Source organism: Bubalus bubalis, chromosome X (genome assembly GCF_019923935.1).
Source record: "Bubalus bubalis isolate 160015118507 breed Murrah chromosome X, NDDB_SH_1, whole genome shotgun sequence".
Lineage (NCBI taxonomy): Eukaryota > Metazoa > Chordata > Mammalia > Artiodactyla > Bovidae > Bubalus > Bubalus bubalis.
The window spans coordinates 36153811-36178483 of NC_059181.1; positions in this window are offsets into that span (position 1 = coordinate 36153811).

Here is a 24673-nt window from a genome sequence, read left to right on the forward strand (position 1 = left end):
TTAGAAAAGGCAGAGGAACCAGAGATCAAATTGCCAACATCCGCTGGATCATGGAAAAAGCAAGAGAGTTCCAGAAAAAAGTCTATTTCTGCTTTATTGACTATGCCAAAGCCTTTGACTGTGTGGATCACAATAAACTGTGGAAAATTCTGAAAGAGATGGGAATACCAGACCACCTGACTTGCCTCCTGAGAAATCTGTAGGCAGGTCAGGAAGCAACAGTTAGAACTGGACATAGAACAACAGACTGGTTCCAAATAGGAAAAGGGGTATGTCAAGGCTGTATATTGTCACCCTATTTATTGAACTTATATGCAGAGTACATCATGAGAAATGCTGCGCTGTATAAGCACAAGCTGGAATCAAGATTGCTGGAAGAAATATCAATAACCTCAGATATGCAGATAACAGCACCCTTATGGCCAAAAGTGAAGAGGAACTAAAGAGCCTTTTGATGAAAGTGAAAGAGGAGAGTGAAAAAGTTGGCTTAAAGCTCAACATTCAGACAACTAAGATCATGGCATCCGTTCCCATCACTTCATGGCAAATAGATGGGGAAACAGTGGCTGACTTTCTTTTTTTGGGCTCCAAAATCACTGCAGTTGGTGACTATAGCCATGAAATTAAAAGATGCTTACTCCTTGGGAAAAAAGTTATGATCAACCTAGACAGCATATTAAAAACCAGAGACATTTCTTTGCCAACAAATGTCCATCTAGTCAAGGCTATGGTTTTTCCAGTAGTCATGTATGGATGTGAGAGTTGAACTATAAAGAAAGCTGAGCATTGAAGAATTGATGCTTTTGAACTGTGGTGTTGGAGAAGACTCTTTCGAGTCCCTTGGACTGCAAGGAGATCCAACCAGTCCATTCTGAAGGAGATCAGCCCTGGGATTTCTTTGGAAGGAATGATGCTAAAGCTGAAACTCCAATACTTTGGCCACCTCATGCGAAGAGCTGACTCATTTGAAAAGACCCTGATGCTGGGAAAGATTGAAGGCGAGAGGAGAAGGGGACGACAGAGGATGAAATGGTTGGATGGCATCACCGACTGTATGGACATGAGTTTGAGTAAACTCTGGGAGTTGGTGATGGACAGGGAGGCCTGGCATCCTGCAGTCCATGAGGTCACAAAGAGTTGGACACAACTGAGCAACTGAACTGACTGACTGAAATAGTATAACACCCCTGCCCACTGTAATCATCTAGGTCACCTAGATCCTGGATACCATTTACAACTCCTTGTTCTGAGAGGGAATATTCTCAACTTCTTCCATTGTAAGTCAATATTTGTTTCTCCCAGGAGACTGCACCTTTCAGCACTTGCTTCATCTCCCTCTCACCTCAACAAAGAAATTTTAATTCTGGTAATAGTAATGCTCAGTCTTTATTTTTTCTGTTGAAAGTTTTTATTTCTATAGTAGTGTTCAATCTTAAATAGGCTTGAGAAAACTGCATAGAGTGTTGTCTTTGGAAAGTGCACTTACAATAGTCTGATTTGAAAACTCAAATCTCTGATCATGCTGTCCTCTATGCAAGAGTTGTGGTCTCTCTTGGTGTTAACTGTCTAACTCAAAAGAAACATAGATAAGGACAACACTCAGGTTGTCTCAATATTATGTTGACCCTATTCCTGAAGTCTCTTAGGGCCTCAGTGACCTCCTAAACCTCACCTTCCATATCACTGACCATGTTTTCTTAATGGTTATAGGTTATTACATAATTTTTGGTTTTGCCTTTTTTTAAGGGAATACAGAGAGTAGGATGCTATGGTATTGATAAAATGAGAGCTTCAGCTGTCATGGAAAAATGCTCTACCACTTCTGTGCTATTGTGATTTATAATAAAAAATACATGTGTGGTTGTTGTCACTGTCTGGTACAAGCTCCTGAAACCCTTAGAATTTCCTAAGTGATGAAAACAATAAAGGTGTCTTCTGTTACATTAATAAGGTAGCCTTTGAACTACTTCACTTGTAGCTTAGCTGGTAAAGATTTTGCCTTCAACACGGGAGACCTGGGTTTGATCCCTGGGTTGGGAAGATCCCCTGGAGAAGGGAAACGCTATACCCACTCCAGTATTCCTGCCTGGAGAATTCCACAGACTGGAACTTCTAGTCTCACCACCCTGACATCTGCTGTGGGAAGAGGGACCAGAGGTTGGATCAATCACCAATGGCTAAGGATTTAGTTAATCCTGCCTGTGCAATAAAGCCTCCATAAAAACCCCCAAAGGATGGAGTTCAGAGAGCTTCTGGGTTGATGAAGACATGGAGGTGCTAGAGAGTGCTGCTTCTGGAGCAGCATGGAATCTCCCCACCCTTTCCCCATACTTTGCCCTGTGCATCACTTCTATCTGGCTGTCCTGAGTTACATCCTTTTATAATAAACTAGTGATACAGTAAATAAAATGTTTCTCTGAGTTCTATGACCTGCTCTAGTAAGTTAATGGAGCCCAAGGAGGGGGTCATTGGAACCTTCAATATATAGCTGGTCAGTCAGAACCACAGGTGATAACCTAGACTTAGCACTGGCATGATTACCAGAAAACTAGTTCACTTCTTAGTGGGTGTCAATCCTAAAGACAAAACCCAGTCAAAGAGCAGGAAAAGGAAGGATTTATTTCTTGCAGCAAGTAAAGAGAATACTGTGGATCTTTCCCAAAGCAGAGTCTCCTCCCCCACCAGAAAAATTGGGGAATTTTTAAGGTAAGGTTATGAGCATATTCATGAAGGGGTTTGGGTGGTGCATACATATTCATGCAGAGGCTTGAGCAGAGAAGAATTCAGCATAGAACCAGGGCAAAGTTTGACAGAGCCCAAGCTTTTAGGTGATTGAAGTCACAAGGGTCAGTAAGGGTCAATATCATCAGTCTTTAAGTTCTGCCTAGTCCAGACTCTCAGTATGTAGTTCACATCCTCCAAAATCACTGTGGACAGTGACTGCAGCCATGAAATTAAAAGATGCTTGCTCCTTGAAAGGAAAGCTATGACAAAGCTAGACAGAGTGTTAAAAACCAGAGACATCACTTTGCTGACAAAGGTCCAGGTAGTCAAAGCTGTGGTTTTTCCAGTAGCTATGTACGGATGTGAGAGTTGGGCCATAAAGAAGGCTGAGCACCGAAAAATCAGTGCTTTCTAAATGTGGTGCTGGAAAAGACTCTTGAGAGTCCCTTGGACAGCAAGGAAATCAAACCAGTCTATCCTAAAAGAAATCAATCCTGAATATTCATTGAAAGGAGTGGTACTAAACTTGAAGTTCCAATACTTTGGCCACCTCATGCAAAGAGCCAACTCTGAAAAAGACCCTGATGCTGGGGAAGACTGAAGGCAAGAGAAAGGGACAACACAGGGCGAGATGGTTGGATGACATCACCAACTCAATGAATATGATTTTGAACAAACTCCGGGAGAGAAGGACAGGGTAACCTGGTATGCTGCAATTCATGAGGTTGCAAAGAGTCCGACACGACTTAGTGACTAAACAACAACAACCTGGATGGGGGCCTTCCTTCCTGCAGAATTCAGAGATATGTATCAGATTGTTCTGTGCATCCCTTGAGAAGAAACTAGAATTCTGTTTTATCACTGAACTCTGATTCTTGATTGCTTTTCCTTTGTTCCCACATTCTATTTTTCCCTTAAGATCTTTAATTGCGAGACCTGTTCAAGGGTGAGTGCTGTGCCCAAGCTTAGATAACAAAATGACTTCGACCAAAGTGTGTTAGTCCCTCAGTCATTCCAACTCTGTGATCCCATGGACTGTACTGTCCATGGAATTCTCCATGCAAGAATACTGGAGTGGGTAGCCATTTCCTTCTCCAGAGGATCTTCCTGACCCAAGGTTTGAACCTGGGTCTCCTATACTACAGGCAGATTATTTACTGTCTGAACCACCAGAGAAGACTTAGACCAAAAGTGACTTCTCTTATGTCAGGAAAGCCATGCCTGCTTCTCTTTCTCTGGGGACTCCCAACTCTATCTGTGTATAGCATCTGCAGGAGTGGGGGTAGTTTTTAAGACTGACCCATAACCTGTGAGTTCTGACACTATCTCCACTTAGTGTCAGAGTTGAGTTAAACTATAGGGCACCCAGCTGGTTTTGGAGAGTTGCTTATTGGTGTGAGGGATTAGTGACCAGAACCTTTAACTCTTCACCCAGGGATCTACTGTGCTTTTTAGCTCAGATGTAGACTCTTACTTCTTCCTGGAAAACCCAGACTTTCAGGTAACACACTTATCCCTTAAGCTGGAACTGTCTTTTCCTTTCTGAGAAGTCTTTTAGTACTTGTTGGAGCAACTCAGAGGTCACATTAGAGGCATTCTGGATATTTTCCCATAGCCATCCTTAGTGTTTTTCCTTATGCTGAGTTGCTGTGTCAGCCCTGGGGATGTGATGGATTAAGCAATGCTCTTCCACTCAGTCTCATTACAACCCATTGTTTGCAAATCAGGAAAGAATTCTGGGGGTCTCCTTGTCTCTCAGAAGGTCCAAGTTTGGCCTCAAGCTAACTCACACCCCTTCCCATCCATTAGTATTAGTCCTTAAGGCAGGCGTATATTGCACAAAAATTCTTTGGAAATGCAAACCAGGCCTCCCTTAGGGTACTACAAATAACTAAAATCATCAAGTCTGGTGTACACTTACATAATTTGGATTGTATTTTGGCACACTTTATTTTCCATTTCCCAATGTGCAAAGGAAGGAAAATAAGCCTGAACATTTATGATAAACTCAGCTACTTCAAACTTTCTGTCCGTAGTATTTAGAGAGGAAATTATGGATTTTAACCCTCATCACCTTTTTTCCTCTGGTATACTTATGCTGTGGATGATGGTATAGTGGAGCAGAATTTGCCACCCCCAATATGTCTCTTTGGTATAAGGACATTTTAAGCTGGTTATTTTCAAGAAAGCAGACACTGGAAAAGTTGTGAAACTTAAGTGTAAGTTATCACTTTTCTAAGAAACATTGACATTTATAAAGAAAGTCTCCATTTGTAAAGATATCTCACTCTGCACCAGAAAGAGATGACTCTAAATCCCTAGAAATTCTTATCACTGGAGAAGACAATGACTTCCATCTGCAGAACAACCTTACCCTTGTTCTTTGTGCTTTTCCTGAAACCCTCTCATAAATGGCTCCCCCACCACTCCTCCACAGTGTCTTTCTTTGCCTTTTGCTGGAGATGATATTTAAGATGCTAGCTTGAACCATTTGAGGGAGATGCTAACTATTGCTGGCCAAAATCTTGGCCTTCTCTGCCCACCAAAGCTGAATCAAAGAATACGGAGACAGAGTATGGAGGAAATAGAAAGGTGACTTTAATTCTCAGCCAGCAGAGAGGGGAACACAGTAGGCTCATGCCCCAAGAACAGTGCCCCCTGCCCTCCCCTCCCCCTCCGCCGCCATGAGTCATCTAGGGGCTTATATAAGGCAAAGGCTTGCAGTCAGGAGTCGGTGATGAGGAGCAAAGTTGACAGAATCTTGATTTCTTCCTCTTGCATTGTTTCAAATACAGTCATAAACTGGCGTCTGTAACGCAATAATTGAGTCTGGCAGTTGGGTGGCTCTTCGGCCTTCTTTCTGATATGTAACTACAAGGGAAAGGGTTGTTGTAAAGGTAAACACCAGATAAGGGATGTATTTAGCATAGAGTCAAAGAAAAGAATGAGAATTGTAGCTCCTGCAGAGTTAGGGGGCAGAAAAGCAAACTTAGTTTCAGACATGCAAAGTTGGGAGCAGAAAGCTGAGCACCGAAGAATTGATGCTTTTGAATTGTGGTGTTGGAGAAGACTCTTTCGAGTCCCTTGGACTGCAAGGAGATCCAACCAGTCCATTCTGAAGGAGATCTTTGGAAGGAATGATGCTAAAGCTGAAACTCCAGTACTTTGGCCACCTCATGCGAAGAGTTGACTCATTGGAAAAGACTCTGATGCTGGGAGGGATTGGGGGCAAGAGGAGAAGGGGATGACAGAGGATGAGATGGCTGGATGGCATCACTGACTCAATGGACATGAGTCTGAGTGAACTCTGGGAGATCGTGATGGACAGGGAGGCCTGGCATGGTGCGATTCATGGGGTCGCAAAGAGTCGAACACGACTGAGCAACTGAACTGAACTGAAAGTAAAAAACTAGGAATGTTCAGGCCTGCTCACTGTTCTCTTTATCTTCTTCATTCTCAGGAAAGGGAAAGAGAGGAACTCATTCCTCTTTTTTTCCTTTTCACTGCAACAGCATCCAGTTTTCCTGTGCATCTCCCATGTAAAGAAGGTATATACTTTATTAAACTTATATTTGTTTTTCTCCTGTTAATCTGTCCTTTATTATAGGGGAGTCTCAGCCAAGAACCTAGAATAGAAGGAAAAAAATTTTTTTTTCTCTCCTACAATAGGAACCTTTATATCATCATATTAGGTTTTATATTTTGTCCCCATCAGTTCCTGTACTCTATGGCCTCTACCAAGATGCCTTTTTTTTTTTTTTAATTAGAGGCTAATTACTTTACAATATTGTATTGGTTTTGCCATACATCAACATGAATCCACCATGGGTGTACACGTGTTCCCAATCCTGAACCCCCCTCCCACCTCCCTCCACATACCATTCCTCTGGGTCATCCCAGTGCGCCAGCCCCAAGCATCCCGTATCCTGCACCAAACCTGGACTGAATTTGTCATCAGTCCCTGAAGACATGCTGATGTCTGCTGTCCGATACCAGAGCTACAAGGAGCATACATCATCTTCCTCATCTAAACACTGAGTCCCTTCACATCCACTGAATGTTCCTCAGACTATCTCCATATCCTTTTAGGTTTACCAGAAATCTTTTGTGGTTTAAAACCTTCAACATTCTCAGATAACCATCCTAGACTGCAAGAAGCTTGGGAATGCAAGCAACTTGGGACAGTCTCAGAATTTCTCCACAATTACACATGCCCTATGGCCATTTCTACTCTGAGGCTGTAGATGCTGGCATGTTGCACTCTTGGAGTTCTAAGTACCAAACAGGATCAATCATATCCGAGATCCTATTTCATCTCAAATTGGGAACTCTGGCTCCATCTAGTGGCATCCCCTTTTGGACCTAAAGCAGTGACGCTCCTTTCCCAGTGGTCTTCTCTTCCAAGGAGTTATATTCCTAGGATAGGAAAGACCAACGCTTTCAACATTATGGATTCTTCCAAACCTACTGTTCAGTGCTTTGGGGCTTACCTGTCTGTGTTCAAAGCAGATACTTTAGAAACCAGAAAAAAATTATTTTTTCAAATGTTACAGTAGACACACCCAAAATAAGGAAAAAATTAATTTTCTGTGATATAAGAAAGGAAAGAAACTTTCCAATGCCTTTTCTTAAAATATATCCTTTAGAAAACTTATATATATATATTTTTTCTGCTCTTCAAGATGTATATAAGGCTTTTGAAAAGCTAAATAATCCTCCTGCCAATTTTACAACCCAGAAAGATATTTTTTAAAGGCCTACAGACATTTCATCGAAACAGAAACATTAAGAAAGATATCACCCCATCTTCTAGTCTCCCTGAGAGTTTGACCTAGGCATTTGATACCAAGTTATAACAATACTTACCTGTTATATAGATATGAGTTCTATTATTTCTTTGGCTAACAGCAATCAGCTAACACAGATGGCCACCTCAATCACCAAGTAAATTAAGGATAAATTTTATGTATAAACTGGCACTACATGTCCTATTTCTTGGGGATTAGTTATCATTTACCCTAAGGACATTTATGTAATGCCTGTATCTGCTGGGCTATATAAGATGGTGAGATTTCTGCCTTTATAATTACTTGAGCTAATCTCTGTAATGCACAGTGCCATCTGACTGATAGCTTATTTAATAATAAAACTGTTCTCTTTCTCTTGTAGTTTCATAGAGAGGTTATCTGAGTTGACATGAAATTTTGTTTCTAATTATTTCCTCAGTACAAAGAGCCCACCTCTTATAATCAAAATCTTTGAATGTCTAGAACATTTTTTCTGAGTTCTTAAAATTCCACAGGAAAGCAGGCATTTTTGATTGTTCGTTGCATGCTGAAATACTATATCTGTTGAATTTTGGTTTCTGGTAATGGTAGGCTAAATTATTTAGATGAATTCTTCCACTGGAAACAGCTCAAAACTTTGGATAAAAGTCTTAAAATAACACTTTGAAAGCATCAGAGAGCAAGACTATGGAAGAAGCCCAGGTCAAAGTTTTACACTAAAATTAGAACCCAAGTAGCTTAACAGAAAAAAGAACACACAATCTCACTTCCCCCTCCCTCACGTCCAAAGACTGAGCTTCCTTTGTTTGGGGAGTCAGATTCTCTGGCTTGAGTAGGGATGAGAGATTACAACTTGATTGTTTTTTCCTTCTTCCCTTCCAGTTTTGTTGAGTGGTCTAATAATTAAATTGACACAAAATAGTTAAACAGGAGAGAAAACCAAACTTAATTGCATGCATGCAGAAGCCTCACAAAGACATGAAGACTCAAACCTCAATCAGGTCGTTGAGGCCTGTATGCCATCCTAAACTTAGGAGAGGGGCTTCCCTTGTGGCTCAGCTTGTAAAGAATCTGCCTGCAATGTGGGAAACCTGGGTTCCATCACTGGGTTGGAAAGATCCCCTGGAGAAGGGAAAGGCTACCCAGTCCAGTATTCTGGCCTGGAGAATTCCATGGGCTGTATAGTCCATGGGGTCCCAAAGAGTTGGACATGACTGAGAGATTTTCACTTTCACTTCTTTTCAAGCTTAGGAGAGGAGGGCAGGGGTCTAGAGCTTCAAAGGGGAGGAAGACACTTCATAAGAAGTTGGGAAGAGCAAGTATTTGGTAAAAAAAATGTTTGCCCTGCCTTGTAGAAAAGCCTTTCTTATGTAAAAAGTTATTGCTGGTAAAGGCTCTCTTCCCAGTTGTTCAGTTGCTCAGTCCTGTCTGACTCTTTGTGACCCCATGGACTGCAGCACACCAGGCTTCCCTGTCCATCACCATCTCCTGGAGCTTGCTAAACTCACGTGCATTGAGTCGGTGATGCCATCCAACCATCTCATCCTCTGTTGTCCCCTACTCCTTTTGCCTTCAATCTTTCTCAGCATCAGGGTCTTTTCTAATGAGTCAGCTCTTTGCATCAGATGACCAAAATATTGGAGCTTCTGCATCAGTTCTTCCAATGAATATTCAGGACTGATTTCCTTTAGGATTGACTGGTTTGATCTCCTTGCAGTCCAAGGAACTCTCAAGAGTCTTCTCCAACACCACAGTTCAAAAGCATCAATTCTTCGGTGCTCAGCCTTCTTTATGGTCCAACTCTCACATCCATACGTGACTATTGGAAAAACCATAGCTTTGACTATGCAGACCTTTGTTGTCAAAGTAATGTCTCTTCTTTTTAATTTGCTGTCTAGGTTTATTATAGCTTTTCTTTCAAGGAGCAAGTGTCTCTTAATTTCATGGCTGCAGTCACCATCTGCAGTGATTTTGAGCCCAGGAAAATACAGTCTGTCACTTTTTCCATTGTTTCCCCATATATTTGCCATGAAGTGATGGGACCAGGCAACCCACTCCAGTACTCTTGCCTAGAAAATCCCATGGATGGAGGAGCCTGGTAGGCTGCAGTCCATGGGGTCGCTAAGAGTCAGGCACGACTGAGCGACTTCACTTTCACTTTTTACTTTCATGCATTGGAGAAGGAATGGCAACCCACTCCAGTGTTCTTGCCTGGAGAATCCCAGGGACGGGGGAGCCTGGTGGGCTGCCGTCTGTGGGGTCACACAGAGTTGGAAACGACTGAAGCGACTTAGCAGCAGATGGGACCAGATACCATGATCTTAGTTTTTTGAATGTTGAGTTTTAAGAGAGCTGTTTCTCTCTCCTTTTTCACTGTCATCAAGTGGCTCTTTAGTCCTCTTTGGTTTCTGCCATAAGGGTGGTGTCATCTGCATATCTGTGGTTATTGTTAAGGACCCTATCTGATTTCTTTTTGGCAATTAAGGAAAAAGTAAACATTTTACATGAGTTTGCTGGATCTCAGTTGTCTTCAGCTCCAAACAGTCCCCATGCCAAACTGGGACATTTTGGGATAATGTACTCTGCTTCCTCTCAAGGGAAGGAAGGATGGAGGGATACAGAAGGACCCAGTACCTGACCAAGCAGGAAAGTCCAGGATCCCAAAGGGTTGCAATCTTAATGTTAAAGTAAACCAGAATTAATTTCATACCCAGAGAATGCAGAAAAGTCGTCTTGATTCTGAGCAGAGTGGGAATAAAAGGGAAAATCAAAAAAATCAAGAACATGGTTATGAACTGACCCTACTGTAAATTAGCTAAGGCCAAAAAAATTTACAGGAGATAAACAGAGTCAGTTCATAAAGATGAAAACCTAATTCATTGAGAAAATTTTAAAAATTAGATATATGGGCAGATAGATGTAAAAGATGCAGAATTATAATGAGAAATGGATAAACTCAGCAATCACTGTGGGATGTTTTAACACACACCTCTTTTGGTAATTATCACACAAAAAAATCAGAGTATAGGAGATTGGAATATCATTAACAAACATAGCTTAATGGTTGTGTGTGTGTGCACACATGTGCATTACTTCACCCAATAACATGATAAACATAATTTTCACTCATACATAGAACCCTTCAAATATTGACTCCAAAGTTTGACAAGCTTAATTTTTATAGCAACAAGCAAAGCAATTTATTGCCATAAAAGTCAAGGAAGGCTTTATTCCAGTAGGGAATTTGGGAGCATGAGGGAGGGGTCGTGATGAATAGGTCAATGGAATAATTATACAGGTGTCCACTTCCAGTGGTCCATGAAACTATGCTTTGATATTTTATGGATTTCATATGTATTTGTTACATTTCACAATAAAGTTTATTTAAAAATGAAGACAAACTCAACCTACAGCCTATTATACAAAGTGAAGTAAGTCAGAAAAAGAAAGACAACTATTGTATGTTAGCACATGTCTTTGGGATCTAGAAAGATGGTACTGATGAACCTATTTACAGGACAGCAAGGGAGATGCAGACATAGAGAACAGACTTGTAGACACAGTGGGGGAAGGAGAGGGCAGGACGAATTGAAAGTAAAGCATGGAAACAGATGCATCATTCAGTTCAGTTCAGTTTAGTTGCTCAGTCCTGTCTGACTCTGCCAACACATGGACTGCAGCACACCAGGCCTCCCTGTCCATCACCAACTCCCGCAGACTACCCAAACTCATGTCCATTGACTCGGTGATGCCATCTAACCATCTCATCCTCTGTCGTCCCCTTCTCCTCCTGCCCTCAATCTTTCCCAGCATCAGGGTCTTTTCAAATGAGTCAGCTCTTCACATCAGGTGGCCAAAGTATTGGAGTTTCAGCTTCAACATCAGTCCTTCCAATGAACACCCAGGACTGATCTCCAATAGGATGGACTGGTTGGATCTCTTTGCAGTCCAAGAGACTCTCAAGAGTCTTCTCCAATACCACAATTCAAAAGCCTCAATTCTTTGGCTCTCAGCTTTCTTTATAGTCCAACTCTCACATCCATACATGACCACTGGAAAAACCATAGCCTTGACTAGATGGACCTTTGTTGGCAAAGTAATGTCTCTGCTTTTTAATATGCTGTCTTGGTTGATCATAACTTTTCTTCCAAGAAGCAAGCATCTTTTAATTTCATGGCTGCAATCACCATCTGCAGTGATTTTGGAGCCCCCATAAAGAAAGTCAGCCACTGTTTCCCCATTTATTTGCCATGAAGTGATGGGACCGGATGCCATGATCTTAGTTTTCTGAATGTTGAGCTTTATGCCAACTTTTTCACTCTCCTCTTTCACTTTCATCAAGAGGCTCTTTAGTTCCTCTTCACTTTCTGCCATAAGGGTGGTGTCATCTGCATATCTGAGGTTATTGATATTTCTCTCAGCAGTCTTGCTTCCAGCTTGTGCCTATCCAGCCCAATGTTTCTCATGATGTACTGTGCATATAAGTTAAATAAACAGGGTGACAATATACAGCCTTGACGTACTCCTTTTCCTATTTGGAACCAGTCTGTTGTTCCATGTCCAGTTCTTACTGTTGCTTCCTGAACTGCATACAGATTTCTCAAAAGGCAGGTCAGGTGGTCTGGTATTCCCAACTCTTTTAGAATTTTCCACAGTTTATTGTGGAATCAGTTTATTGTGATCCACACAGTCAAAGGCTTTGGCATAGTCAACAAAACAGAAATAGATGTTTTTCTGGAACTCTCTTGCTTTTTCAATGATCCAGTGGATGTTGGCAATTTGATCTCTGGTTCCTTTGCCTTTTCTAAAACCAGCTTGAACATCTGGAAGTTCACAGTTCATGTATTGCTGAAGTCTGGCTTGGAGAATTTTGAGCATTACTTTGCTAGCATGTGAGATGAGTGCAATTGTGTGGTAGTTTGAGAATTCTTTGGCATCATTACCATATGTAAAATAGATACCAAGAGAGAATTTGCTGTGTGACACAGGGAGCTCAACCCAGTGTTCTTTGATGACCTAGGGCGGTGGGATGGGGGTGGGAGATGGGAGTGGGGTTCAGGAGGGAGGGGGTATATGTATACCTGTGGACGATTCATGTGATGTATGGCAGAAACCACAATATTGTAAATCAGTTACCCTCAAATTAAAAAAAAAATTAAAGAGTAAATTAAAAAAATGACAATAGTTTTACCATCTTCCCAGGTAATACAGGTCTAGATGCTGCCATTTTAGGTGCTCTTTCACTTTAGAAAAGTTCCTTATTCAGTTTGAATTTCAAATAATCTATAATGGAGAAAATAATATGATTTGGTCTATTTCACTGCTGCTGCTACTAAGTCACTTCAGTCGTGTCCGATTCTGTGCAACCCCATAGACGGCAACCCACCAGGCTCCCCCGTCCCTGGGATTCTCCAGGCAAGAACACTGGAGTGGGTTGCCATTTCCTTCTCCAATGCATGAAAGTGAAAAGTGAAAGTGAAGTCGCGCAGTTGTGTCCGATTCTTTGAGACCCCATGGACTGCAGCCCACCAGAAAATCTCTCTGTCCATGGGATTTTCCAGGCAAGAGTACTGGAGTGGGGTGCCATTGCCTTCTCCGCTCTTTCACTGAGCTGGTAAGAAATACTAGTGAAAGAAAGTATGTGAATTGTCTTCCTAAAATGGTTAAGTAACACATGGCTTTAAACTACTAGTATTTATGTAGATATGGAGAAGGAGCAAAAAAAACAACAAAAATTAGATCTTTTGTGTAAACTGAAGATGAGAATATATTTAGATATATGGTGAAGCATTATGGTATAACAGAAAGAGAAAGATATTTTGAGTTAGGTATAATTACCTGGAAGATTAAGTTTCTGCTGTATTGCCTTCTAGCTCCAGAATCTCCTGCAGTTAACTTTTCTGAGTCTCAGTTTCCTCATCTGTAAAAGGAAATAATCTTGTCTCCCTGATGCTTCATTTACTGTGAAGATTGAGTAGGACACACGTGTAGTGCCTGGGGCACTGTCAGTGCTCTGTCAAAGTCAAGTCTTTCCAATGTGAACATAGTCAAAGCAATGATGAGAATAGAATGTGATTATAGTGTTGATAGAAAATGATCTATTCAGATAAGATTCTCCCCAGCAGGTGAAAAGGAACAGATAAAACTAAATTTCAAAATACTACTACTCTAAATTCCAAGAGTCACTGGAATTTTTTTTTTTTTAAACTTTACATAATTGTATTAGTTTTGCCAAATATCAAAATGAATCCGCACCAAGAGTCACTGGAATTTTTTAACAAAACAGTCCTTAGGTATACCTCTGACCTTTGCTGAAATTTCCTTCATCAGCTTCTTCTAAGATTCATTTCCTTTTCTCTCCTCTGGCTACTGCTGATTTGATAGGAAATATTTTTGCCCAGCAAGTCAGCCTGGAGAAGATTTACACTTGAGCTCTCCAGGGAAGGAATGATGAGAAGGGGATGTGTTTGCAGGCAGCCCCTAGCTCCAGGGGTGTGATTGCCCTGACAGTCACAGATCTGAGTGCAGAACCCCATCTGCAACTAAGAGATCCACAGCCAGCTTCTACCTCAACCTCTGGAACACCTTCTTTTGACTCTGCTCTCTCTCCACCTCTCATTCCCATAAGTGGAGGATTGTCTACGAAAACACACACACCAAACCTGCAAATTTCCTCCATTGCTTCTGTCTTCCATTAGTTTTCCAACCACACCCCATGCACCCTTCATGCCCACCTCCCCTTCCAAAAGGCAAACCAATAAAGAGTCAAATGAAAAAAACCTATACTAAGGTAATTTCTTGATCTGGAATACAGTAGAATACAGAAAGGGATCATGTAAGAAGGAATAGACTATTGTAATAGGGAGAATGCATTCATTTTGAGCTCTGAAAGCCTCTCAAGGCTTAGGCACACAGGGTTTTTCTTTTATGATGATGAATAACCAAGGGCTTCCCGGGTGGCATTATTGATAAAGAACCTGCCTGCCAGTGCAGGAGATGTAAGAGACTCAAGTTTGATCCCTGGGTCAGGAAAATCCCCTGCAGGATCGGAAATGGCAATCCACTCCGGTATTCTTGCCTGGGAAATTCCATGGACAGAGGAGCCTGGCAGACTACAGTCCATAAGGTTGCAAAGAGTCAGACACAACTGAAGGAACTTAGCACACACACAAACAAGGCTAGAAATAAAGAGGTGTGGGGAAGTTTCATGAAAAAGGAAACTGGGCATTGGACCAGAGAATATTTTACCTTGAAGCTATTCTGTACACAGGAGGGGGTTGTATGTTAGCTCAAGCTGAGGATGGGTTAAAGTTCAGGGATCTGGGAAAGTACAGAAGCTTAACCCAAGTCTCATTAACAAGCATTTTGTTCTAATTAGTAGGAAAAATCAGTTTAGCTCATCTTTTTTTTTTTTTTCTTTAATGTTTATATATTTGGCTGCACTGGGTCTTAGCTGCAGCATATGGGATCTAGTTCCCTGATCAGGGATCAAACCCAGGCCCTCTGCATTGGGAGTGCAGAGTCTTAGCCACTGAACCACCAAGGAAGTCCCAGTTTAGTTCATCTTTTATGAGACGAAGAATGAGAATTTGGAAAGTCTGAGTCTGTACTTGTCTTAGAGAAATAAAGGGAATGTCAGGGAATGTTGTGAGTCTTTTCTAAGTCATTTGGGGATGTGTATTTCTCTGTTGTGAACCATTTCTTTGAATATAAATGGGAGAGATTTCTTTAACCATCAGTGTTTTCCAGGAGCACAAGGTTCAGATAAAGTTCAACATTGTTAAAAACAGAGAGTGTAGAAATTTCTTCTCCACTTGAAATTCTCTTTCCCTTTCTGTTCCCAGGGCTAACCAGTTACTAACCTGACAGCCTCTGTCTTGATACCATTACCTAGGATAAGCCTTAGACTCAAAGGGAAAAGCCACACCAGATCCCTAATTCAAACTGCAGGATTTTACATTTACTATTATTCACTGTGGGATGTGATCAAGGCACAATCTAACAATAACTGGTGTTTGGTTGTCATTTCTTCAATAAGCAAGTGCCCAGGGAGTCTTGGGGAAAATCTTGTTTAGAGATGCAGACAGCCTAGCAGACATTGGAACTCGGAGAACTCTCAGCAGGTGATGGACACCAGCCATGAGCTTGGGTTTCTGGTCAGGACACCAGCACTTAGTAAGGAAGTAGCAAGAGTACATATGGCCCCCAAAATCTAAGTGGGGTGGGAGACTCAATATCTATAGGAAGGTAGGGACAAGGATTAAGATAAAACCCAGGTTCCAGCAGGAATGTTAACTCAGTTTTGAGTCCTGGTGACTCGGCTCTTGTTATTCTGTCAGCCGTAGAGCAGGTGTCAAATGGTAGGAGAAAGAGCAAGTAAAGATAGTATAATTGGGCCACAGTCAACGTTGGCTTTGTACTTACCATTCGTGGTAGAAAAAAGAATCTCTATTTTGTTTTGAGATGAATGTGTTAGTATCATAGATGTCTTTCTGCAAACAGGCCCTCAAAGGAGAAATTTAACCTTTGAAATCTTTCTCATGGACAAATAAATTTACATCACTATGTAGTAGATGTGTTACCACATTTACCAAGGACACACATAGATACTGAACTAAACATCAGAGGGCTAGTTGTACTTTACAATTTTGTTGAGTAAATTCAATTTTCTGTCATACATACTCAACAGATGACATTTTCTATAGAAAACAGGTATGAGAAGCCCCTTGTAATTAAAGTCTTGAGGTTAAAGCTTGTATCATACTAGGGATAAAAATAAAACTCTGCAAAAGAAAACAGAATGTTACAAGAGAGATTCTGCCATTTGCAAGAAACTTGGCCAAAAGTCAATTTTATAATGACAAGATAAAAACATGTATATTGAATTGGCACATGTCTAATGCTGTTTATACCTTGTGCTTTAATGATAATTGTTTTGCAAATGTTTGCCAGCCTTCTCTATTATCTTTTCAATAAGTATTAACAGAGGGCCCTGTATTTTGCATTCCCAGAAGCACTTGTATCAAAACCAATTATTTCCTCTAACATTTTCTTATTAAATATTATCAAAATCATTAGTTTATGGTTTTGTTCTAACAAACTAAATCAATATTTGGTGCTTAAACATTTCTAATTCCACATCATATATTCTGAACAGTTTTCTTAAGTATTTTTCAAGTATTATTTTATTTGACCTTCATTAAAACTTTATGAACTAGGGATTCTTATTCCTAGCTTACAGATAAGGAAACTGAGAATTCGAAGTTGCCCAGTTAGCATGTGACAGAGCAGGGATTGGCACCAGGCACTCTGTTTGTAAAACCCCTCAAAGATGTAAGGAAGGGTGGCCCAAGACAGCATGATAGTAGAGTGCAAGGTCCAATTTGCGAAAGTCATTTGTTATACAGTATTCCATATGGAGTTACTCTTGGTAGATCCTTGAATAATGTAGCAGTGCCGCCTATGTACAACAGACCAAATTTAATTCCAGTGGACCTTGGGGTTACCTGGTGAATGACTGATTTTATAAGCAAAATTGCTTCTGGTGCTTTTATCAGTTATGCGTGCTGTGTGCTTCATTTATGTCCAACTCTTTGCAACCCTGTGGACTGTAGCCCACCAGGCTCCTCTGTCCATGGGATTTCCCAGGCAAGAATACTGGAGTGGGTTGCCATTTCCTCCTCCAAGGGATCTTCCCGACCCAGTGATCAAACCCATGTCTTCTGCATTGGGAGGCGGATTCTTTACTGCTGAGCTACCGGGGAAGCCTGATATTTGTTAGCTGACTTACAGAATATTGGGAACTGACGGCATCAGGGCACCAATTCACTGAGTAGCCAGTTTCTTTTCTTGTTGTTGTTGTTGTTGTTGTTGTTGCAGAATTATATCTAGGCTGATTTTCACAGCAAAAATCCCAGGGAGGGGGAAAAAAAAAGAAAACTTGTACCACATAATGACTCAGTAGGATTAAGTGAATGCTTGGCAACTGAGACAATTCATAAGCATCTTTTAATGAGACTGCTCTTTCAAAGACAGCAATGAGGGTTTTCTTTCTTCTTTTAAATTTTAGAATGGATATGTTGCTGACAAATTATATCCCATTTTCCATTGCATTTTTCTGTAATACAAAAGAATGCTTGTGCCAAGATACAATAATATCCCACTTAGGAATGAAACTCACTTTCATTTATTTAAAGAGAAAGATGAGAATTTGAGGATGACATTTGAAGAATACTCTAATTTACCATATGTCAGTTTCTCCAGAAATTTATAGCTTAAAATCTGGGCATAACACAATAGTTCTATCCACTCAGAGAACAAAGGCACTAAGTGATCCTTGAGGGTCCCTCAAAGCCTCTAATTTTATGATTATACTTAATGAAAAGGTAGGTATATAGGAGTATCCACAGTACAGCAAAGGAAGGAACGCAGTGCTGGAAATCTGGAAACTGATATTCTAATTCTAGGATATTTGCATTAACTGAGGAATCAGGAGCAAGCCATGGACTCATCTGACTTAAGTCTCCTATATTCAATATGAGGAAACTGAAGTAAATCATCTCTAAGATGTCTTTAGCTATAAAATTCTACAGGTTCAGTGCATTTGAATCTCATCACATGAATGTGATTTGGGATCAAGTCATTTCTAAGTTACAGTTTTCAAGTTTCAGATCAATAATGTAAATAAAATATAGAAATTCATTTTCTTTACAATGTACATACCTCTACACCTGTTATGTGAATAGAATAACAACCTGTATTTATAGATAAATACAGCTTAGACAACCAAAAGGATATAAAAATGGATTTATACAGCAAATAAACTCAAGTACATGCACCCTGGGAATTATATTCCCATGGGGATGGCAATAATCTAGGGAAAAGAAAACATCTAATACAAATACAAGCACTATCTCTTCCTTAATCCCCAAAGAAAACTCCAGAAATGGTTAAAAGAGTTTTCATCAATATTGTTGGATGTTCAGAGAAATATTTGAATGCCTCAAATAGTGTCCTGCATAAGCTTTTGGATATTCTGAGAGCAAGCCATTTCAGATTTTTGAGAAATCTCCCAAATTAGAACACATACATTTATGAATGCCTGTTTTCAGGATGCTTCCCCAATATCTTGTCATTATAATCCACTGACATTTTCAGGGCCTTCCTTGATCACCTTGAGGGAGTCTAGGCCACCTTGGCATCAATAGCCCCCTGTGGACCACTTTATAAGATAGATGATCAACAGTACTTTCATGTCCTTTCAGGCCAACACTGGCATTATTTGAATGTGCTCTCAACATGAACTCACTTCACACCAGCAGGGCCAAAGTAGCATTAGACTCTGGCTTTAGAAATTCACATCCAGAAATACTTCCTAAAAGAAAAAAAAAATTCAAAATCAAGTAATCTGTTGCTATTGACTGGACTGACCGTATTTCTTCTTGTTCCCTTCTGTATGAAATGCCCTGCCTCACCATCTTGTGTGTCTGGCAAATTCCTATTTACTGTTACTTGCAAGATCAAACATTACCTTTTAGAGGAAGTCTCCCAAATTCCCCCATGTGCAATCAATTGCCTCCTTTCTTATCATTCCATAGCATGCTACACATGGCCTCATTAGAGTACTCATGTGCTGCATAGGTATATACCTCTCCTATTCAAAGTTTGATCAAGGACTGGTCCATCAAGACACATTCCTGGAGGGTGTCAGGGTATCCAGGCTTGATAAAACACCACTGAAAAGAATTGGAATTGGACTGGTGGTTAATTCAGGCTTGCCAAAAACAACTTGCACAAATCATGGTGTACAAACTAGCCTAGCTTGTACTTCAGAGTGGAAATGTAGAAGGGAAGAAGAAAAGGGGGAGAAAATGAAGGAGGAAGAGAAGGAAAAAAGAGAAAAGGAAGAAAGGGGGGAAACCATTGTCAGTTTTTGATATTATATTTGGTGTCACTCAGATGTGATTTCATGGTATAGCACATGCCACTTCTACAACCCTGATATAGTAAGCTCATTGCAATAGTGAACGGATTATTTTTGCTGAAGATCAAATTTTATTATATGAATATAGTTACAAGCTCTTGACCCAAGATGCTTAAAACTTTGTTGTCCATATTTTCTATTTGTCAGTATACTTTTTAATTCACCATAGATTTTCTGATCTCAAGTTCTCCATTTTACTTTCTATTCTTAAGTTTTATTTCTTTTCTTTTTTTAAACTAAATAATCTAAAACCGTATTGCAAGATTTTAGATAAGGTAGTCAAATTGCCAACATTCGTTGGATCTTCAATAAAGCAAGAGTTCCAGAAAAACATCTACTTCTGCTTTATTGATTGTGCCAAAGCCTTTGACTGTGTGGATCACAACAAACTGGAAAATTCTTAAAGAGGTGGGAATACCGGACCACCTGACCTGCCTCCTGAGAAACCTGTATGCAGGTCAAGAAGCAACAGTTACAACTAGACGTGGAACAACGGACTGGTTTCCAAATCAGGAAATGAGCACATCAAGGCTGTATATTGTCACCCTATTTATTTAACTTATATGAAGAGTACATCATGCAAAATGCCAGGCTGGATAAAGCACAAGCTAGAATCAAGATTGCCGGGAGAAATATCAATAACCTCAGATATGCAGATGATACCACCCTTATGGCAGAAAGTGAAGAAGAAGTAAGGAGCCTCTTGTGGAAAGTGAAAGAGGAGAGTGAAAAATTGGCTTAAAACTCAATATTCAGAAAACTAAGATCATGGCATCTGGTCCCATCACTTCATGGCAAATAGAAGGGGAAACAGTGGAAACAGTGACAGGCCTTATTTTTGGGGGGCTCCAAAATCACTGCAGATGGTGACTGCAGCCATGAAATTAAGAGATACTCACTCCTTGGAAGGAAGTTTATGACCAACATAGACAGCATATTAAAAAGCAGAGGCATTACTTTGCCAACAAAGGTCCATCTAGTCAAAGCTCTGGTTTTTCCAGTATGGATGTGAAAGTTGGACTACAAAGAAAGTAAGCGCCAAAGAATTGATGCTTTTGAACTGTGGTGTTGGAGAGGACTTTTGAGAGTCCCTTGGGCTGAAAGGAGCTCAAACCAGTCCATCCTAAAGGCAATCAGTCCTGAATATCCCTTGGAAGAACAGATACTGAAGCTGAAACTCCAATACTTGGGACACCTGATGCAAAGAACTGACTCATTGGAAAAGACCCTGATGCTAGGAAAGATTGAGGGCAGGAGAAGAAGACTACAGAGGATGAGATGGTTGGATAGTATCACCGACTCACACATGAGTTTGAGTAAGTTCCAGGAGTTCGTGATGGACAGGGAAGCCTGGTGTGCTGCAGTCCATGAGGTCGCTAAGTATTGGACATGACTGAGCAACTGAACTGAACTGAACTGAGATAAGGTAGTAACTAAGTCACTCATTCACAGGCAAAAAAAAAAAAAAAGGACTTCATTTGGTATTACTTGATTTCAGAATTTCATATTTCAAATACTTTTGATGAGCATTCCTTTGCAGAGAATTTCAATATTCATTCAGTGGACCATGGGATTGGTATGGAATGTATGTTATTATGATAACAGGTCAGAAAAGCAAGAAAAAAAAAGTGTAATTTAACAAAGTGTATATTTAGGAGAAGTAAATCATTTTATGAAGTTTGACATATTAGTTTATAAAAAAAGAGATAGACATATTTTCAAGTAATCCCTTCATCAGTCTTCTCCCCTAAAGTTAGTCCTTTCTGTGTCATTGTCACATGGGTCATTTTGCCATCTACTTAATAACCTAAGTGGAGTCTTCTCCCACATCACTTGCAATGACTTCTGAGTTAACATTCATATTTTCTGGCTTCATGTTATATCCTGAATACATTGAGACAAGAGTCATGCAGCATTTTTACCAGTGTTTCCTCCACAATATGTGTGTTTTTCTGTCAGAGCTGATCATGAGGATCTGGGGAGGCCATCTGATAACTCCTCTGATTAACGATGTTGCCCCAGGTGTCATTCATTCCTCATTATATTGCATCCCCCTTTGATAGAAAGTTCGACCTGTACAAGGAATTCCTCTGCCTTCTTTTCCTGAACTGGGCTGCTCCAAACAAACTCCCAGATGTTTGCTTTGTTGCCAGCTATTGCTGATGTTGATACTGATGTTGATGATGTCAGCGAGATTTAAGTGCAACAGTGGACAACAATGCGGATATCCAGTGGATAGAAAATAGGACCTATTAGAGAACCAAGGGGATTGTTTGCAGCCATGAGGCAAGCACTGATGTTAACCTCTTCCAGTAGAGTATGCATTTTGTGAAGAGATATTAATAGTAACTTGTTCCATCGTGTCAGACTTGAAGTTTTCCACTAATTTATATATGTTTTAATTTCTCTTGTGAGATAGGTAACAGATTACAGATTACTTATAACTTAAAAAATAAGTTTATAACCAAGGTTTTTACTTCTACCCTGTTCCTAGTCACATGACTCTAAAATTATCCTCTGTCATCAAAGGCAGAATGCTGTAAATTCTTAGACTTATACCAGGGGATGAATGGATGGAAGGGTGGGTGGGTGGATGGATAAATAAAAATAAATATCACACACAATATGATACAATGTGTATCTTTATAGACTCATATATAGTATATCCATACATTACCCATCCATTTTATGAATATTTCCTTTTTCATCTAAACCAAATTGAAGATTGTCTCCTTTATTTATTTTTTTTGAAACTTTTTTATTTGAAATATAATTGCTTTACAATGTTGTCTTAGTTTCTGCTGTACAACACTGTGAATCAACCATATGCATACATACATCCACTCCCTCTTGAGCCTCTCTCCCGCATCCCTGTTCCCCCATCAAGGTCATCACAGAGCACTGAGCTGAGCTCCTTGTGCTATACAGCAGATTCCCACTCTGCTGTGCAGTGCTGAGTCACTCAGTCGTGTCCAAATCTTTGCAACCCCATGGACTGTAGCCCTCCAGGCTCCTCTGTCCTTGCTATTCTCCAGGCAAGAATACTGGAGCGGGTTGCCACGCTCTCCTCCAGGGGATCTTCCTAAGCCAGGAATACATGTATCCCAGTGTTCACTGCACCACTATTTGCAATAGCCAGGACATAGAAGCAGCGTAGCCATCCATTGACAGATGAATGGATAAAGAACATGTGGTACATATATAAAATGGAGTATTATTTTTGGGGGGCTCCAAATCACTGCAGATGGTGACTGCAGCCATGAAATTAAAAGACACTTACTCCTTGGGAAAAAAGTTATGACCAACCTAGACAGCATATTAAAAAGCAGAGACATGGCTTTGTCAGCAAAGGTCCATGTAGTCAAAGCTATAGTTTTTGCAGTAGTCATGTATGGATGTGAGAGTTGCAGTATAAAGAAAGCTGAGCACTGAAGAATTGATGTTTTCGAACTGTGGTGTTGGAGAAGACCCTTGAGAGTCCCTTGGATAGCAAGGAGATCCAACCAGTCCATCCTAAAGGAGATCAGTCCTGAGTGTTCATTAGAAGGACTAATGTTGAAGCTGAAATTCCAATACTTTGGCCACCTGATGCGAAGAACTGACTCATCTGATAAGACCCTGATGCTGGGAAAGATTGAGGAGGAGAAGGGGATGACAGAGGATGAGATGATTGGATGGCATCATTGACTCAATGGACATGAGTCTGGGTAAACTCTGGGAGTTGATGATGGACAGGGAGGCCTGGCATGCTGTAGTCCATGAGGTTGCAAAGAGTCCGACATGACTGAGCGACTGAACTGAACTGAATGCAGCCATAAAAAGGAATGAGATTGAGTCAGTTGCAGTAAGTTATGGTTTCTGAGAAACAAAGTTTCGCAGACTTTGTTCATTCTTTTCAGTAATATTTTCTTCTGTTAATGTGCAGTCATTTACAGTCAGTCCCTTATTTATGAACTTTTATTACCAGATTGGGCTTCCCTGGTAGCTCAGCTGGTAGAGTCCACCTGCAATACAGGAGACCCCGATTCGATTCCTGGGTCGGGAAAATCCCCTAGAGAATGGACAGGCTACCCACTCCAGTATTCCTGGGCTTCCTTGATGGCTCAGCTGATAAAGAATCTGCTTGCAATATGGGAGACCTTGGTTCAATCCCTCGGTTGAGAAGATCCCCTGGAGAAGAGAATTGGCTACCCACTCCAGTATTCTGGCCCAGAGAATTGGATGGACTGTATAGTCCATGGGGTTGCAAAGAGTAGGGCACGACTGAGCAACTTTCACTTTCACTTTTACAACCAGATTGCTGTTACAAGCTATGCTGTAGGAATAATCTTGTACATGTACCGTTTCCCATGAATGCATGCAAGTATATCTTCAGAATAAATTCCTAAATGTGAAATTGCTGATTCCAAGGATATGTGCATTTGAAGTTTTGAGAGTTTTCTCAAATTTGCATTTCCTCCAGTAATTATGAAAGTGCCTTACCCCTACTGCTGCTGCTGCTAAGTCGCTTCAGTCGTGTCCGACTCTGTGCGACTCCAGAGATGGCAGCCCACCAGGCTCCGCTGTCCCTGGGATTCTCCAGGCAAGAACACTGGAGTGCATTGCCATTTCCTTCTCCAAACTATATACTTACAAAAACATCCACTGGTATATTCTTAACCAATGTAGTCCATTTTATTTCCATTTCAAATGTGTACAGAGTTTGAACTGGTTCTTGTTGCTAGCAAGAATGCCAACAGTCTGTGTTCCTCTCTTGCCCACTTGGGGGTATTATTGTTTAGTCAACTAGAAGAAAATATTTTATTTAAATTAAAAATGTTAAAATTAAAACAGAATAAAGGAAGACATCTAAGAAATTCGTCTGGTAGATACTGTTCCTCTCTAAATCAATTGTCTGAGTCAAAGGTCATTTTCAGTTTCCCTATAATATTAAAGTAGCTGAAATGTTTTTTGTAGAATCTGAAATATTTACTTGATAAAATGTTACTAAGTTACTAAAGGATTATGAAATCAATCCTTATTTCCTGTGATTGCTTTCATTCCTCAAATATATGCAATAAACATTTTATATGCACAATATAATATATACACAAATATTTGCCTTTAACAATCTGAATTTGAATCGTATTTGTTGGAAAAATTTGAAAATTAATTGAATCACTAATTGGACAGTTATTTA